The sequence below is a fragment of the Syngnathus typhle genome, linkage group LG20 (assembly GCF_033458585.1).
Source record: "Syngnathus typhle isolate RoL2023-S1 ecotype Sweden linkage group LG20, RoL_Styp_1.0, whole genome shotgun sequence".
Taxonomy (NCBI): domain Eukaryota; kingdom Metazoa; phylum Chordata; class Actinopteri; order Syngnathiformes; family Syngnathidae; genus Syngnathus; species Syngnathus typhle.
Genome location: NC_083757.1, coordinates 7,217,501 through 7,234,964, shown reverse-complemented (window position 1 = coordinate 7,234,964; position 17,464 = coordinate 7,217,501). Strand labels below are relative to the sequence as shown.

The 17,464-nt window shown below is 45.6% G+C and overlaps 1 protein-coding gene across 4 annotated transcripts in view; it reads right to left on the bottom strand.

The window, feature by feature from the left end:
• Window positions 1–17,407: 17,407 nt before the first annotated feature.
• LOC133144477 (dentin sialophosphoprotein-like) overlaps window positions 17,408–17,464 on the bottom strand; it is a 5,441-nt gene continuing 5,384 nt past the window's right edge. For all 4 annotated transcript variants that reach the window (XM_061267192.1, XM_061267194.1, XM_061267193.1 and 1 more), the window contains one exon: window positions 17,408–17,464. This exon is cut by the window's right edge. The gene's annotated coding sequence lies outside the window, so the exon portion shown is untranslated.

The window sequence follows — 17,464 nt, the reverse complement described above, 5'->3', positions numbered from 1 at the left end:
TGGAAGATTGTGGCAGAGTTGTTACGGTGCAAGTTTGACCATGGTGAAGAGTTGTTGTGCCATAGGATGTGCCTATCGCTTCCAAAACGGCGATACCAAGAAGCTGTATCGGTTCCCTGCGGACCAGACCAGAAAGGATAGTTGGGTGGCGCCGCTTCGTAGGGCGGAACATGGCCGCAACAGCTCCAGGCTTTGGAAGTCAACTATCCATTCTTACGTCTGCTCAGATCACTTTGTGGGAAGTACGTAATTTTGTTTTATTGACACCAACATTCTTCTGTGAGGTATAGTGGATGGAGTTCAAGTAAATTTTGGATTCTATGCGTCACTGTATGTCACCTTAAATGGCGACCTTGCAGCAGTGAGAAGACCCTAAGCTATTTTTGCGGTACAGAGAAGCTCTAGTTTCAGTAATGTGTAGGTACTTAGAATATGGAAGGGCCACCCTAACTTTTGGAGAGACATCACTTTGACATCGGTTGAATAAATATTTTCCCAATCAGCCGTGTGTCACCGAAGTGCTTCCTTACCCGGACCAGCCATCGTCCACTGAGTGTTTTTTTGGAGACCAGCGAAACAACAAAGACCATTCACCACACCTCTTTTCCGCGTTTTCCATTTTCACACAGCAGCCGCACAAAACCTTCGTCCAATAGCGGTTTTGTCGCAGGCTCAGATTTATCAAACTTTGACAGACGTGCATGCTATTACAGTACGCCTCGACAAATCGGGATCGGACCGTTGCCGCGATAACGCACCAGCTGCCTCGGTATTCGAAAATGACAGCCCACCGACTTTACTCTGCCATTTTCTTGCACCAGCGTTTAAATCGAGGAGCCTTGTAACCCACACACACCTCTAATTCGATCAGTGTCCAAACGACATGGCTTACGCGCGCTTTATTTCCCTCGGTACCCTTAAAATCTGACCGGATCTCGGCACCCATAACTGGGTCTGACCGGGTCACTTCCACATTCATGCTCACAGTTACGGATGCCAAGGCTGCGCACTTTTCCTATTAGCCAAACTCGGTCAGCGCAAGCCTCCCTTTTTTGTTGGACTTTTGACGGAGACTAACCCGGCCACCGAAACTCTCAACAGGTGCGCCTGTTTTATGTTTTGTTTTACTTGGCCCGTACGGCCACTGAGTGCGACTGCAGTGTCTCGGCTTTTCCAGGAACTACATCTGGGGCGGGTCGTTTCCTGTCGCAACAGTGTTCAATCATATCTGTGTTTTCGCCTCATTCACACAGCTAAAATTTCTATCCTCCATCGGATCTGTCGCCAAACTCAAGTCCACGTTTTATGGGACTTTCTACTATTCTTTTATGGTGACGGTCAACAGCGATGTCCCTGACAACCTGTCCCGTCACGAGCCACACTACTTCGGGCTTCTTTCTTTTTCATCATTCATCATTCTCACCAGACATGTCACTCACTCCACTGTTCACATTCCCCATTAAGTTTTAAGTTACTGTTCACTTTTTATTTCTTATTTTTTATTTATTTTTCTATTTTTTATTTTATTTTTCCTTTGCTGCTTCTATTTGGGGCCACTCCCCCTTCGAAAGTCGAATTATGACAACTTTTTGACTGGAAGAGACAACTTACTCCCGAGACAGCTCATGGCCACATCAGATTCGGTTGTAACTGCCCCCCTCAAGGGGCCGACCCCCCACCTGTCCAAGAACCGAGCATATCGCGGCAACTGTGGGCGAAGCATCTCACCTTAATGACAGCCGCTGGTCGACCGCTGGATTCTCGCTCAGGAAGCGGGCGCGAATTCCCCGGGGGAACACGAATCCTGTTCGTGACGCCAAAAATGTGGTGAATGGTCTTTGTTGTTTCGCTGGTCTCCAAAAAAACACTCAGTGGACAATGGCTGGTCCGGGTAAGGAAGCACTTCGGTGACTCACGGCTGATTGGGAAAAGATTTATTCAACCGATGTCAAAGTGAAGTCTCTCCAAAGGTTAGGGTGGCCCCAAGAGCAAAGATGTTTCAGCTCTTGACAGCACAGATGTTCGCCCCAAAAAGGCCCTCGCGCTTCTTGCTCTTGCCCCTTGCGCCCCTGCGCCTTGCGCGCCCCTCGCTCTTCGCGCTCTCGTCATTCTTGCCCTTCGCGCTGTTCCTCTTTTCTATCTGTTCTCCCCCATCATTTGTATCTCGTAAGACAACAGCTGCGGTCCGAGTCTCACTCTACTGCAGTGCTTCTCAATTATTTTCTGTTACGCCCCCCCCTAGCAAGAAGAAATCTATTCGCGCCCCCCCTCCCCACCGTGACTATCCTAACTTGTCTTGTAAGTCGTAAAATGTTGCACTGTCGCAAACGTGACAGAAGTAACAATGAGAGCGCCACTGCCCCCTGCTGTAGTAAACCCGCAATTACACTTTATTCTAGTACTGCCAAAAAAAAGCCTGTTCCCCAGGGTCACACGCGCCCCCCCAGGAATAGCACCGCGCCCCCCAAGGGGGGCGCGCCCCACTATTTGAGAAGCACTGCTCTACTGGTTACTTCCGATGCCCTTAAAAGTGCATGGACAAAGGTCTTCCTGGTCACGGACGAATGGCCCTTCCATATTCTAAGTACCTACACATTGCTGAAACTAGATCTTCTCTGTACCGCAAAAATAGCTTAGGGTCTTCTCACTGCTACAAGGTCGCCATTTAAGGTGACATACAGTGACGCATAGAATCCAAAATTTACCTCAGAGGCCTCTGGGGGGTTTAATATTGATATAATTGGTAAAGTAATTTGTGTGCACACTTAAGTTAAATTTTGCAGAATAAAGGGGAAATATACAGCGCTATTAGAAACGAAACGACACAAAAGTTAAGTAAGACGTGCGTATTTGTCAGTGCATCTGCTCTGATGACAGTTAAAATGACCAAACTGCTAAGCAGCAGTTGGAAAGAAGCAAAATGTGGAATGGATTCGAATCCCGTTGTATGTCTTCTGTGTCTGTAATGTCGTCCTGACATAAAACAGGCCACGCCGTGTGCTGAACAGAAAACTGGTCGTTCTTTATTCTTCAACTCCTGAGTACCAACTTAGAAAACACGCTCTAGCTCTCGCGATAGAGTATGGGCCCTTCAAAGACCAGCAAGGGTGGGAAATTACAACATTCGTTCATTCATTACATCTTCCCCTCTTTTTTTTGAAAAACAAAGTCTAACTTAGGCTCCACCAAGTGATTGTAACTTGTAACAACAGAACATTGTTGTTATTACTATAGCATACCCAACTCTTGTTCCCCATATGAAAGTTTTCCACAACTAAGTTATATAACACAAATAACAGTATCTTAACACCGCATCAAATAGCTTATTTGAACACAGCATAACTTTAACTTGTTTTCTCTCTTTTTCTAACTAAAGATCTAACTTTGGTGGAGGCTTACTCACTCGACCTGAGCGAGTGATTGTAACTGTCTCAGTCATTGGTGAAGTCTCAGAGGTTGTAATAATGTCGTCGTCCCCACTCTTGGGGGAAAGATTTTGCGGGGGCCCGCTGATAGCTGGAAGCAAGGGAGCAGCAGGCACTTTCAATAAGTGGTGGCGGTTCCGTCTAAAACAACCTCCTTGGGCTGTTGTCACGACATAGGACCTGGGTGCAGAACTGTTACCTTGTACCACTCCTGGAGTAGCCCATTGTTTCTCATTGTCCAGTTTCATCAGGACCTTGTCTCCAGAACTCAGTGGAGGTAGGTGTCGGACACCATTCCTGCGGTCATAATAAAATGCTTGCTTCTGTTTGGCCGCAGCATCTGCAGAGCGCGTCTCCTCCTTGTTGGGCCACCTTGGATCCAGGTTAGCAGACAGGATGGGCAGCGTGGTTCTGATCTTGCGGCCCATCAGCAGCTCCGCTGGGCTAAAGCCTGTAGAAGTAGTGGGAGTGCTCCTATAAACCATAAGAGCTAAAAGGGGGTTTTCCTGCTTAAGAATCCCTTTTGCTATCTGCACTGCCCTTTCTGCATGACCATTACTTTGAGCGTAATGCGGGCTAGATGTGGTGTGGATGAAATCTAACTCTCTGCTGAACCTCCTGAACTCTTCGGAAGTAAACTGAGGCCCATTATCACTAACAAGCTCCTCTGGAACCCCAAACCTGGCAAAAGTAGCAGCTAGCTTACTTATAACCTGAGTGGTTGTGGTTGTGGGCAAGTTCAGAATCTCTAGATAGCGAGAATAATAATCAGAAGCTACCAAGTAAGTTTGCTTGTTATATTCACATAAATCCACCCCTATCTTTTGCCATGGTCTATCTGGCAATACTGTTGGGATGAGTGGCTCTTTATTCTGTGTGTGCCTAGTTGCAGTGCAGAAATCACACTCAGTAACTTTGTTGTTTATGCATTTTGAGATCCCTGGCCACCACACTGATTGTTTGGCCCTCTCTCTACACTTCACTAGACCTTGGTGACCATCGTGAATCCTGTCTATCATCTCAGATCTCATCACACTAGGAATTACTATCCGGCTTCCCCTGACCACCAACGCCTCTACCACAGACAGCTCCCCCCTTACTTTATAAAAATCTTTAACTGCCTCGGGAACCTGTCTTTCGTAATCTGCCCAGCCTTTCTGAATAAACTGTTTAACTAGCTGTAGCTGGGGGTCTAGGTCGGTGTGCTCTCTTATTTGCTGCAGCTTGTGGGGTGTTGCTGGGAGGTGGTTGATGACTGCCCCAATGTGCACCATCACGTCTTCCTCCAGCTGCTCGTCGCCGGTTTGTTCAAGGGGCCCTCTTGACAGTGCGTCCGCCACTGCCAATGTCTTGCCGGGTGTGTATACTGCTTCTGCATTAAAACGCATCAGTCTCATCAAGAGTCTCTGGCACCTTAGTGGGACATTATCCAAGTCCTTATTCTTCATCAAAGGCACCAATGGTTTGTGGTCCGTGACCAATGTAAATGTCTCTAGTCCGATCAGGTATTTCTCAAAGCGCTCACATGCCCAGACGCTCGCTAGGCACTCCTTCTCTATTTGTGCGTATCTTGTTTCAGGATCACGAAGCCTCCTGGAGCAATAAGCGATTGGCCTCCAATCTTCACCATGTCGCTGAAGTAGGACTCCTCCGAGCCCATAGCTACTGGCGTCAGCGGACACCATTGTGGGTTTGTTGGCATCATAGAAGGTGAGAACCGGTGCAGATGCTAAAGCTGATTTCAGTCTCTGAAAAGAGGATTCCTGTGCCGGACCCCACTGCCATCTCACACTGGTTTTCAGTGTCCGTGTGTAATTTTTGTGAACTCTATTCTGCCTTTTGTAATAAGTTTAAGTAGAAACACGTTTACATGTAGCGCTTTACCTCCCTCTAATGGTTGCAGTGGGAAGTTGTTTTTGAGAGCAAATACCGAATGGCAGCAAGCAATGTTGACTCGTGTGCATCTGTTAAAAGCTGATGTTTAAACCTTTTATGTTGTGCCTTGGACAAGATTTGTCCGTGAGTATTATACTGCCCGATGACGGCTGGGATAGGCTCCAGCACGCCCGCGACCCCAGTGGGGACTAAGCGGTACAGAAAATGGATGGATGGATGATGTTTAATGCAAACTTATTCACCGTAAATGCGATGTAGCTTGTATGTGTTTAGCTAACGCACAATTTTACTTGTATTTTTTCCTAGTTTTACGACGGTCTTAAGAGGGCAATGGTTTGAGGCCATTCTACAAATAAATCAGCTAAAAGAAACCAAGTCTGATTATTTGGAGCGTCGTTAACTCGCTGTCTAGCTGGTGAAAAACTAGATGCTTCAGAGTGAGGACAGCACAGTAAAAGGACACTAGCGCGGCGGGCACAACCACGAGGAGCTACATCCAGCAAGATAATCATGAGCCTACGATCAGGAAAGCGGTATCACCCAGGTCTACCAGAAGAAGATCTAATGCCAGACCCTACAGAACCAGGACAAGTGCACAACACAGACGATGTGGACAGCACGGAGAACAAGGGTAACGCAAGCTACACAGACACAAAGATGAAGTCTTTCCGCTCGCATACATCCAAACGTTCATCCGTAAGTTCTGCAGCGCTAAAAGCACGTGCACAAGCAGTTGCTGCACGAGCACAGCTGGAGTATTCATTAAAAGAAGCAGCCATAATGAAACAGAAAACTGAACTTGAGGCTAGTTTACATGTTTTGAGTAGTCAAAAAACTGTTGCAGTTGCCGAAGCAGAGGCTGCTGTTTATGAAGAAGAGGAGGGTCTCTCAAAGACTGAAATGAGTCATGTGTTTGTAGAACCACCTGCTAATCCAGGGGTGGGCAAACTACGGCCCGCGGGCCACATCCGGCCCACGGGACCGTTTAATCCGGCCCGCCAACCCTGAACAAATTGTATTATTAAACTTTTTTGTTTGTTTGTTTGTTTTGGGTCATTTTGCCTGCAATGACTGCGTTTCCCCAGTAGATGGCGAAGCGCTCGCCTGCGCATTTACTACCGGAAGCCGTGTCAGAAAGCTCGGTGCACACTCACAAGTGCGTGTACGTACTCAGTAGTACGGACATGGCGCACTCTCGCTCTATTCGTATCAGTCCCGAATTTAGAGCGTGGGCTTCGACGACAGCATTCTTGTAATTCGCGCGCTGAGCTTTCAGAAGCAGTTTTGCGCTAAAGCCACCCACAAACCTTCCCCTGGAATTTTCCATTAAAATGAGTCGCCCAAGGAAACGCAAGGTGGACACAGTGCCGAGCGTTTAAAAGAGAGTGGCCAATTTGGCCCGACGTACGCGACGTGACGTTCAGCCACATTAACATCAACCCGTCACAGATCGAGGTAAACGGACCAACACCTCGCATCTCTCCTAAGAATTTCCACAACAAATTTTACTCCAGACTATGACGCACTAGCAAAAAAGGGAGACCAACAACACTGTTCCCACTGAAAATGAACGGGAGGCTCTCAAGTTTATTGTAAAAAAAATGCATTTTGAATATGATTTGTACACATAGCAGGGATTGAAACTAGCGACCATTCTCATTTTCAAACAATGCAGGATGCTCAAGGACATTGATGCACCACCTATTTGCGACTAATCTTAACCTGTAAAGTTCTTAAGGCTTACTTTAAGGAAGTGTTTCCCGTTTCCTCACCTCTGTTACCAGGTGTTTGTGAGTTAAAACTCTGCTCTGATTTTCAGATACCCCTCACCGTGTTGCTGTTTTGATTACTTTATTTGGATGTATGCTTTCACCGATTCTTCAAGAATTCAAGAATATTTGGTCAGAATGTTTGCCGTTTGATGTGATCTCATAAGATAAACATCTTTCATTAATCTGACCTGCAGGCACTGAAGTGATGGAGACTGTTATTCATAATAACAGTGTCGTATTTTATGAGAATCACTGATAGCAGTTTTTTAGTGAATTATTATTATTATTATTATTATTTAATGCTGTTAATAAATGCATTTGTTTTCAAAAAACTTGTTTGGAATATCCATGCTTTACTACCTACTAAAGGCCAAAATCTTTTATGCAATGACCTTTGCAGGTTGCTTATATGACCACACAAAGCCTACGTCCATCTGCTCCTGGTTCGGCCCTCCGGTCCAAATTTAGAACCCAGTTCGGCCCGCGAGTCAAAAAGTTTGCCCACCCCTGTGCTAATCCAATGCAACGCACAGCAGAGTATATTCAGCAACACACAGAGATTTGCCACGAAGGATTCACATTACGAGTCGATCCTCTCGCTTGCCACAATGCTGCACGTGAACAATGTGAAATGGCTATGACTACAAAGATAGACAATAAAGGCATGCACAGCGTGGAAAAAACGGATATTAAAGTAGAGCACGAAACACAGCAAGGACAGACGAATTCCCCCAAACTGTATCCGTACGACACTCCTCCGACATCAGTAGAAATACGGGGTGTACAGGACATCACAAAGTACCTAACAAGGAGAGAACTGTTAAGTACAGGACTTTTGCAGTTTGACGATCACCCAGAGAACTACTGGGCGTGGAAGGCTTCATTTCAAAACACCATAAAAGACTTGCATGCTACAGTGCAGGAAGAACTAGATTTAATGATAAAATGGCTTGGAGTTGAGTCTGGTCAGCAAGCTAAAAGAATTCACTCTGTCTATGTTTTCAATCCAATCGCTGCTCTCGGCCTTGTGTGGCAAAGACTCGAGGAATGTTACGGGTCTCCTGAAGTAGTGGAAAATGCACTGTTGAAAAAGATTGAGCAGTTTCCCAAACTCAGCAACAGAGACAGCACAAATTTAAGAGAGCTAGGTGACATTCTACAAGAAATCGAATGTGCAAAGGAGGGAGGATACTTACCAGGCCTCTCATATTTGGACACAGCACGCGGAGTGAACCCCATTGTGGACAAACTACCCTACGCGTTACAAGAAAAATGGATTGCAACAGGAGCAAAGTATAAGGAGCAATACAAAGTCTGCTTTCCCCCTTTCAGCGTCTTTTCAAGATATGTGAGACAACAAGCCAAAATAAGAAACGACCCAAGCTTTGTCATCACACCTCCAGCTAGCACAAGCTTCAAGAAAGACCAAGGTTTTAAAGGTAATTCCAGGCAAGTGATAACTGTGAACAAAACAGACATTCCCACAGACAGTAGTTTTTCTCAGAACAGATACAGTCAGTTGCCAGAAAGCCCTGACAAGCTATGCCCAATACATAAGAAGCCTCATCCACTAAAAAAGTGCAAAAGCTTTAGAGCAAAACCCATAGATGAGCGCAAGTCCTTTCTTAAAGAGAATAGAGTCTGTTTTAAGTGTTGTGGCTCTACTCAGCATTTAGCAAAAGACTGCAAGGTACAAATAAAGTGCACAGACTGTGGCAGTGACAGACATTTATCAGCGCTACATCCAGGTCCACCTCCTGTTCCAGCTGATAACCCTGAAGCCGACAAAGAGGATGGCGGGGAGACAGAGGACAGTGCAAACATTTCAGTGGTCTCTAAATGCACAGAAATCTGCGGTAATGCAGACAGTCCACATTCATGCTCAAAGATAAGTCCGGTGTTAGTCTATCCAGATGGCAAAAGACAACAAGCACAAAAGATGTACGCAGTGCTTGACGAACAAAGTAACAAGTCTCTTGCTAAGTCACAGTTTTTTGAGCTCTTTAATATTAAGACACGCTCAGACGCTTACAAGCTCAGAACATGCTCCGATCTGTCAGATAATGTTGGCAGAACAGCATCAAACTTTGTGATCGAGTCAATGGATGGTAGAGTAAAACTCCCACTCCCAAATCTGATCGAATGTGACATGATTCCAGACGATAGGAGTGAGATACCGTCTCCACAAGTTGCTATGCAGTTCCCACACTTACAGAAGATAGCTGACAAAATATCTCCTGTCGAAATACAAGTACCTGTCCTTCTACTCTTGGGAAGAGATATTATACAGGTACACAAAGTCAGAGAGAGAATCAACGGGCCGCACAATACACCCTATGCGCAGCGCCTAGACTTAGGGTGGGTAATTGTTGGTGAAGCCTGCCTAGGAAAGACACACAAGCCCTCGAATGTGAATGTCCTAAAAACACATGTTCTTCAGAATGGTCGTGCTTCTTACCTCAGCCCATGTCCCAACATCTTTCAAGTAAAGGAGTCGAGTGGTTGCAGCTTCCAACCAAACACCACACCCGCTCTTCAAAAGGGCAGTGAAGATAAAAATTCTGATTTGCTGGGACAAAACTGTTTTTGAGAAAACAAAAGATGACGACAAAACAGCGCTGTCGGTAGAAGACAAAGACTTTATTGACATTATGGAAAAAGAAGTGTTTCAAAACAAAGCCAACAGCTGGGTGGCAACGTTGCCATTCCGCTCACCCAGACCGAAACTTCCAAGTAACAGGGAGCAAGCATTCAAACGTCTTCAGTCACTCAAGAAAACACTGGACCGCAACCCTGAAATGAAAAGACAATACACTGAGTTCATACAAAACCTGCTGAACAATGACCATGCGGAGCTCGCTCCACTTCTGGACTCGGACAAAGAACACTGGTACTTACCATCCTTCGGTGTGTACCATCCTCAAAAACCCGACCAGCTGAGAGTAGTTTTTGACTCAAGTGCAGAGTTTCAAGGACAGTCCCTTAACAAAGTCTTGTTAAGCGGACCTGACCTCACCAACACACTTCTAGGTGTTCTTATGCGCTTTAGGAAAGAGCCAGTAGCATTTTCGACTGATGTGCAGCAAATGTTTTATTGCTTTGAAGTGAGAGAGGATCACAGGGATTATCTAAGATTCCTTTGGTATGAAAATAATGATCCGGATAAAGATATTTGTGAATATAGAATGAAAGTCCACGTTTTAGGAAGTAGTCCCTCCCCGGCCGTGGCTATTTACTGTATGAGGCGTGCTGCAGTAGAAGGAGAGGAAGAGCATGGACAAGATGCAAAGCAGTTCATTATGAGGCATTTTTATGTGGATGACGGCCTTGCATCCACAACAACCTCGGAAGAAGCTGTTAAGATACTCACAAACGCACAAAACATGTTGGCACAATCCAACTTAAAGCTACACAAAATAGCCTCTAACAACCACAAGGTAGTGAAAGCATTTCCTGCTGCTGAAAGAGCAAAAGATCTGAAAGACTTGGATTTAGAGCCGGGCGACATACCTCTGCAGAGGAGCCTAGGGGTGCTCTGGAATCTTGAAACTGACAGTTTTACCTTTCATGTCGCCACCGAACTAAAGCCATACACCAGGAGAGGTGTGTTGGCCACAGTTAACAGTTTGTACGATCCACTAGGTTTCGTATCACACGTCACAATGCAAGGAAAAGCACTTCTACGTGAACTGTCCACAGAGCAAAAGGATTGGGATGAACCACTTCCTGTGGAAAGAGAAGAGGAATGGAACAAATGGAGATACTCATTAAAAGATCTTGAGCAGCTACAGATACCAAGATGCTACCTCCCATTCTCCCAATCTACAGCTGTGAGGAAAGAACTGTGCATATTCTCAGATGCCTCCACCGTGGCCATAGGAGCAGTAGCGTATCTGAGAGCACTTGACAGTGAAGGTCAGTGGCACACGGGTTTTATCATGGGGAAGTCAAAAGTGGCCCCCCGTCCTGCCCACACGGTCCCGAGACTAGAGTTATGTGCAGCAGTTGTAGCTGTTGAAATGTACGAACTCATTAGGGATGAGATGGACATTGAAGTAGACACTGTCAGATTTTTTACAGATAGTAAAATCGTTCTTGGCTACATACATAACAACACAAAGAGATTCTACACTTACGTAGCTAATCGAGTGACCAGGATCAGGAAGTCCACACATCCTGCACAGTGGTGTTACATAGCTACTTGTGACAATCCAGCAGACAATGCAACCAGACCCATAGGAGCTTCTACACTAGCTCACACAAACTGGTTTAGTGGTCCTTTCTTTTTAACACAGCCCAATAAAGAGTCGGCGCATTTAGATGATTTCAATCTGATTGACCCTGATACAGATACTGAGATCAGGCCTGAGGTGAGAAGTTTTGTCACTAAAACCTCAACTACGCAGTTAGAGTCAAGTCGCTTTGAAAGATTCTCTCAGTGGACGAGTTTGTATCAAACTATTGCATCACTACAACGTGTAGCAGCATCATTCAAGAAAACAAACTTGGGAAACAAAGGCTGGAAGTGTTTTAAAAACACAAACACTACCGATGAACTGTATAAAGCAGGGAAATTTATCATTCAAACTGTGCAACATGAAACATTCAAAGAAGAGTTCCGGTGCATAAAAGCTAACCAGCCATTACCAAAACAGAGCTGTCTTAAAAAGCTAAACCCTGTTATTGATGAAGATTGTCTTCTGAGAATAGGAGGACGCTTGGCACCTGCTAATCAAACTAAGGAAGAGAAACATCCACTCATTATCCCACACGCTCATCACGTAGCAGTCCTACTTGTCAGGTACCATCACGAGAAGGTAGCGCATCAGGGGCGCCACATAACAGAAGGAGCGCTCAGAGCAGCCGGATTTTGGATTATCGGCAGTAAACGGCTTGTCTCTTCTGTCATTCACAAATGTGTTCTCTGTCGTAAACTCAGAGGGCAATTTCAAACTCAAAAGATGGCAGATTTACCTGTTGATAGACTGTTGCCTATGCCACCATTCACCAGTGTTGGAATGGACATCTTCGGTCCCTGGACGGTTACCACACGTCGCACCAGAGGAGGAAGTGCTGACAGTAAACGCTGGGCTGTACTTTTCACCTGTATGTCCATGAGAGCTGTGCACATTGAGCTCATCGAATCAATGTCGACATCCAGCTTTATTAATGCGCTGAGAAGGTTTTTCAGCATTCGTGGACCCGCACAGATACTCCGCTCGGATAGAGGTACCAATTTTATTGGAGCATGCAACGAACTGAAAATTGATCACAAGGACACAGAATTGAACTCTTACCTGCAGGAAAAAGGATGTACGTGGCTGTTCAACTCCCCACACTCCTCACACATGGGTGGGTCGTGGGAGAGACTCATTGGAATTGCAAGACGTATTTTGGATGGTATTCTTTTGAAAGTCATACATATCCAACTCACACATGAGGTGTTAAGTACTTTCATGGCGGAAGTGATGGCAATAATGAATGCAAGACCACTCGTGGCGGTGTCAACAGATCCTGACAGACCAAATCTTCTCACCCCAGCAATGCTTCTTACCCAAAAGACCAATGCCTTATCTGCACCGACAGGAACCTTTGCACCTCCAGACCTCTATTCAAAGCAATGGAAGCAAGTACAGAGTCTGGCGGACACCTTTTGGAAACAGTGGAGGAGTGAATATCTTTCAACTCTACAGCAAAGGAGAAAATGGACTGATGACAAAATGAATGTAAAAGTCGGTGACATTGTATTACTGAAAGACGTGCTTGCACACAGAAATGACTGGTCCATGGGAAGAGTTGTGAAAACATTTGAGAGTAAGGACAAGAAGGTTCGAAAAGCAGAAGTGAAGACTGTAAAAGATGGAAATGTGAAAGTGTTTTTGAGACCTATTACAGACATGGTTTTGCTGTTATCAGAAAAGTAAATGTTGCATTTTTTTTGTTATTTACATGTTCTAAGGTTTGATTTGTAGTGGCACAATTGTATTGTACCAGGCGGGGAGTATTCTGCCTTTTGTAATAAGTTTAAGTAGAAACACGTTTACATGTAGCGCTTTACGTCCCTCTAATGCAGTGCTTCTCAATTATTTTCTGTTACGCCCCCCCCCTAGCAAGAAGAAAACTATTCGCGCCCCCCCTCCCCACCGTGACTATCCTAACTTGTCTTGTAAGTCGTAAAATGTTGCACTGTCGCAAACGTGACAGAAGTAACAATGAGAGCGCCACTGCCCCCTGCTGTAGTAAACGCGCAATTACACTTTATTCTAGTACTGCCAAAAAAAAAAGCCTGTTCCCCAGGGTCACACGCGCCCCCCCAGGAATAGCCCCCCCTTGTGTACCTGCCCATCAGCTGATTTTACCCAAATAGTATTTTGGGAGGCCTTTAGATTTGGGACTCTAGTTTTTATTACGGTCTTACACGCTCCGGTATCACACAAAAACTCTACTTCCCTTCCTCCAATGTTTAAGGTGACATATGGTTTTTCTTTCAATGCATTCAAAATGTCCCATGCTGCATGGACATCTACTATCTCTTCCTCTGTAGGAGGACAAGAGATCACAGGGGGGCAATCTAGTCATGCTGAGAATTTGGCTTTTCCTCTGCCATTTCCTCTGCCATTTCCTCCACCCTTTGATTGGTATTGTTTTGCAAAACGACACGATCTTGCCAAGTGTCCTCGTCTACCACAGTTCCAACAGGTCTCTGAATCTGGTGGGGGTCTTGAATTATAGGGAGGCCTGCGACCTTGTTGGCCTCTACCTCTTCCTCTTGCCTGCTGGGACCCATGAAAGAAGACTGTTGTATCTTCATCTAGGTCAACATCATCATCATCGCCTAGATGAAATACATCAGAACTTTTGCCTCTTTTGATCACTTTTTCAGCATGTCTGGCCCATTGCATAGTTGTTGTCACACTTGCAACATCTACTTCCACCAAATGTTTCCTCACCCAGTTGCCGATTTCAGGGCGGAAATTAGTAAGGAGCGCATTTTTAAGCTGTTGCTGATAAGCACTCTCAGCTGCATCATTGAATGGGATGCCACTATGCACCCTGAACTCTTTTTCAAATCTTAAGCGAAAATCATCAGTATCTTCCCCAGGCTTCTGTTTAATTCCTGCCAAATGACCATAATTCGCTCGTCTTCGAAATATAGTTCTCACTCTTTGCACAAGATCATTCCATTGTGCTGCATACTCCCCTACCAATTGATTTCCCCCACCGCGATAGGGAAAAGGCCCTTGATTATTTCTACCTGTATAATGACCTCTAACTTTTGCCCAGTCTTTTCCGAAAGAAGACATTGCAGCTTCTCCTGCCTCATGTCCATTCAGTCTATAAGAATGTATGATCCCAGCCATGTCTTCTGCCCATTTATCTGGGTCTTCAGCAACAGGGGTAACCCCTTCAACTGCTTTTCTTGCCTCTTCCAAAGTCCATGGCCGAAAAACATACGTATGTGGAGGTTGGCCTTCCCCTACAATAGGGTTTGGCACCTGTATCATTGGGCACACATCAACATTGTCCAAATTTTGGGAAAACCTAGCAGCAGTGGTCAAACTTCTCGTTTGTACAGGACTTCTAGCAATGTGACACTGACTTTTCTTTCTGTTATATGGGGGAGGGTGCAGGTCTGTTAAACCTGGATACGAGTTTTGCATACGAGCGGAAGATCTCTCTTGCTCCGCTTGAGCTGCATTTCCAGCTGCGGCCGGAGCCGTGGCCGGGACAGTGCGCCTGCGCACTGTGGCCTCGTTGTCTTCCGGCCTGACAAACATAGATGCAGCCTCATCACTTCTCAACTTTCTATCTTTTGTCTTTTGGATTTGTTCTCTTCTCTCTTGTGAAGCACTCAACCACATTCTAGCACAAATCAATTCTTTTTCTTTACTACTCTTTTTCAGTCCCTTTGACTTCCTCTTCACACTCTCCTCCAAGACATCAACCACTGCCTTCCAGACTTCCACTTTCAACTTTGCTTCTACTCCAAACTTTTTCTTCCACTTTGGCATGTATTGCATACAATTAAGAAATCTACTCGCCATGTACTTCTTATCTCCTTCAAGAGCTAGGGATCTACCGTTCTTATTTCCCATCTTACTTTGGTTTTCTAGGTTTATACAATTTTTTATTTCTTTTTCTTCTTTTCTTTACTTTGAGGATCCTCAATGCAGGTTTAAATTGACCTCTGACCAAATTCTCTCTGCAGTCAATTTATCCTACCAGTCGCACACTCAACCACACGACTTTCATGCAAACAGCTTGGAAAAACAGACAAAAAAAAAGAGAATCTACGCCCTTCTTCAATTAGGAAAAAGAAACTCCCTTTTCTTAGCCCGTTCCTTCCACTGGGACTAGACTCCCAGCTGTTTCATGGCTTGGAAACACCAAAGCCGTATCTCATAACTCGGACAAACCGAAGATGTATCTCATAGCTAGGGCAAACCAAAGCCGTATCTCATAACTCGGACAAACCGAAGATGTATCTCATAGCTAGGACAAACCAAAGCCGTATCTCATAACTCGGACAAACCAAAGCCGTATCTCATAACTTGGACAAACCAAAGATGTATCTCATAGCTCGGACAAACCAAAGCCGTATCTCCTAACTTGGACAAACCAAAGCCGTATCTGCGCTTTTTTCTATGACTTACTTGTCTCCCTTGGTCCGCTGCGCTGCCGGGTTCCCGTCAATCCACTTCTGACAGACGAAGGCAGACCTAAGATGCTGGCCCAGCGAAGAACTTCCTTCCCAGGTCTTTCGTTACCAGGTCCTCCAATGGACGCTGGCCCGTCGATGGTGTACAGCGCGTTGTCCTCCGTCAGCCAGATGGCGGGTATGAGGGTCCCGGGTTTCGGCACCAAAAATGTTAGGGTGGTGCTCACTCTAACTTATTTTGCAAGGACCACACTGGAGACAAGTTAGTCGTTTTAGACACCTGCGGGTGGAGAGTTCACTCGTCGCTGTGCTCTCAGCGATGGTCGAATGAAGTCTGACTCAGGCCTCGTCAGGCGCTTATTTATTGAGAGAAACAAGGTGGGGTTGCAAGTGGGGGTTTGGGAATACACAGGTTGGGCTGGAGACGCCCCCCTGCTGATCAAGGCATAGCAGGGGGCCTTTTACGACTTTCTGTAAACAAAGCACCTTTGATTGCTTCCTCTGAATTTAGTCAATCAGTGGTAAACTAATTTTGTCTAGACAGGACAAACTAATTAAATTATTACAGGTTACATTCCAACACAATCATACGATGAAGATATTCTGCAAACCCTAACACCCCTTGTACAATGGCCCGGTCCGCCCGATAGCACGCTAGCCGCTCCAGATGTACGGCAGAGTCCGGAATGTTGACGGTCAACCAAGTCTCAGTGAACACGAGCACACAGCAGTCACGCACTGTCTGGTTCGTAGATCGCAGCAAGCGAATGTAATCCATTTTGTCGTCCAGCGATCGAACATTCGCCAGAAAAATGGAAGGCACGGCCGGGCGAGCAGGGTTGGCCGCCAGCCTGGCCCGGATGCCCCCGCGCTTGCCCCTCTTCAGCCTCCTCGCACACCGCTTTCGACGCTTCCCAACCGGGGGAGAAATAGCAGACGAGCCCGGCGACGGGGACAGAGAGAGGTCGCTGCGTATGCACGCGCCGCCATCTTGAAAAATTGTATTCCTTAAGCACCGAAACTTGCTGCATGCACACCAGCCACACGGGTTTCCCATTCACCTCCGTGAACATAAAGGAAGAGGTCCATTTTTCTTAAAAAATCCGACACTCTGTGTCCACTTTTCTCTTTTTTGACAAAGACATTTCACTGAAGAGGGTGCCAGCTTCAACAGAAAAAGCGGGTAAAGCGATAGAACTGACTAAAACACAGCCCCCCTAGCGGACAGAATAGGAACTGCAGATTTTAAAGAAAATTAAGTTTATTCTTCTTTGATAATGCAGATTTATCCCGCGGGCCAGACTGAACCCACTGGCAGGCCGGTTCCGGCCCGCGGGCCGTACGTTTGACACCCCTGACCTAGGGTGTTTTTAATTCTATATTGTAGGAACTCAGTTTTTTTTTTTTTTACACATTTTACTTACATTGGTCGATGGTCACTTCCCAGGAAAATACGCTTTCTGTCACTCACTGTTATTAAATCTTCGGAGTTGTGCATTTGTCGCTTGAAAAAGTTGTCTTTGTTTTTCGCCACCCTGTTGTCTTACCGGCCTGCAGAGGTCACTTTGCATGGTAATTAGTTGGATAATACATGTGTAAGAATTGAGGAGTTATCATGATGTCAAGTGAAAAAGAATGAAATACATGACAGGGGGTTAATGAAGATGCATGATTTTAATAATGAAAAATTGCAATGGCACAAACAAATGGTT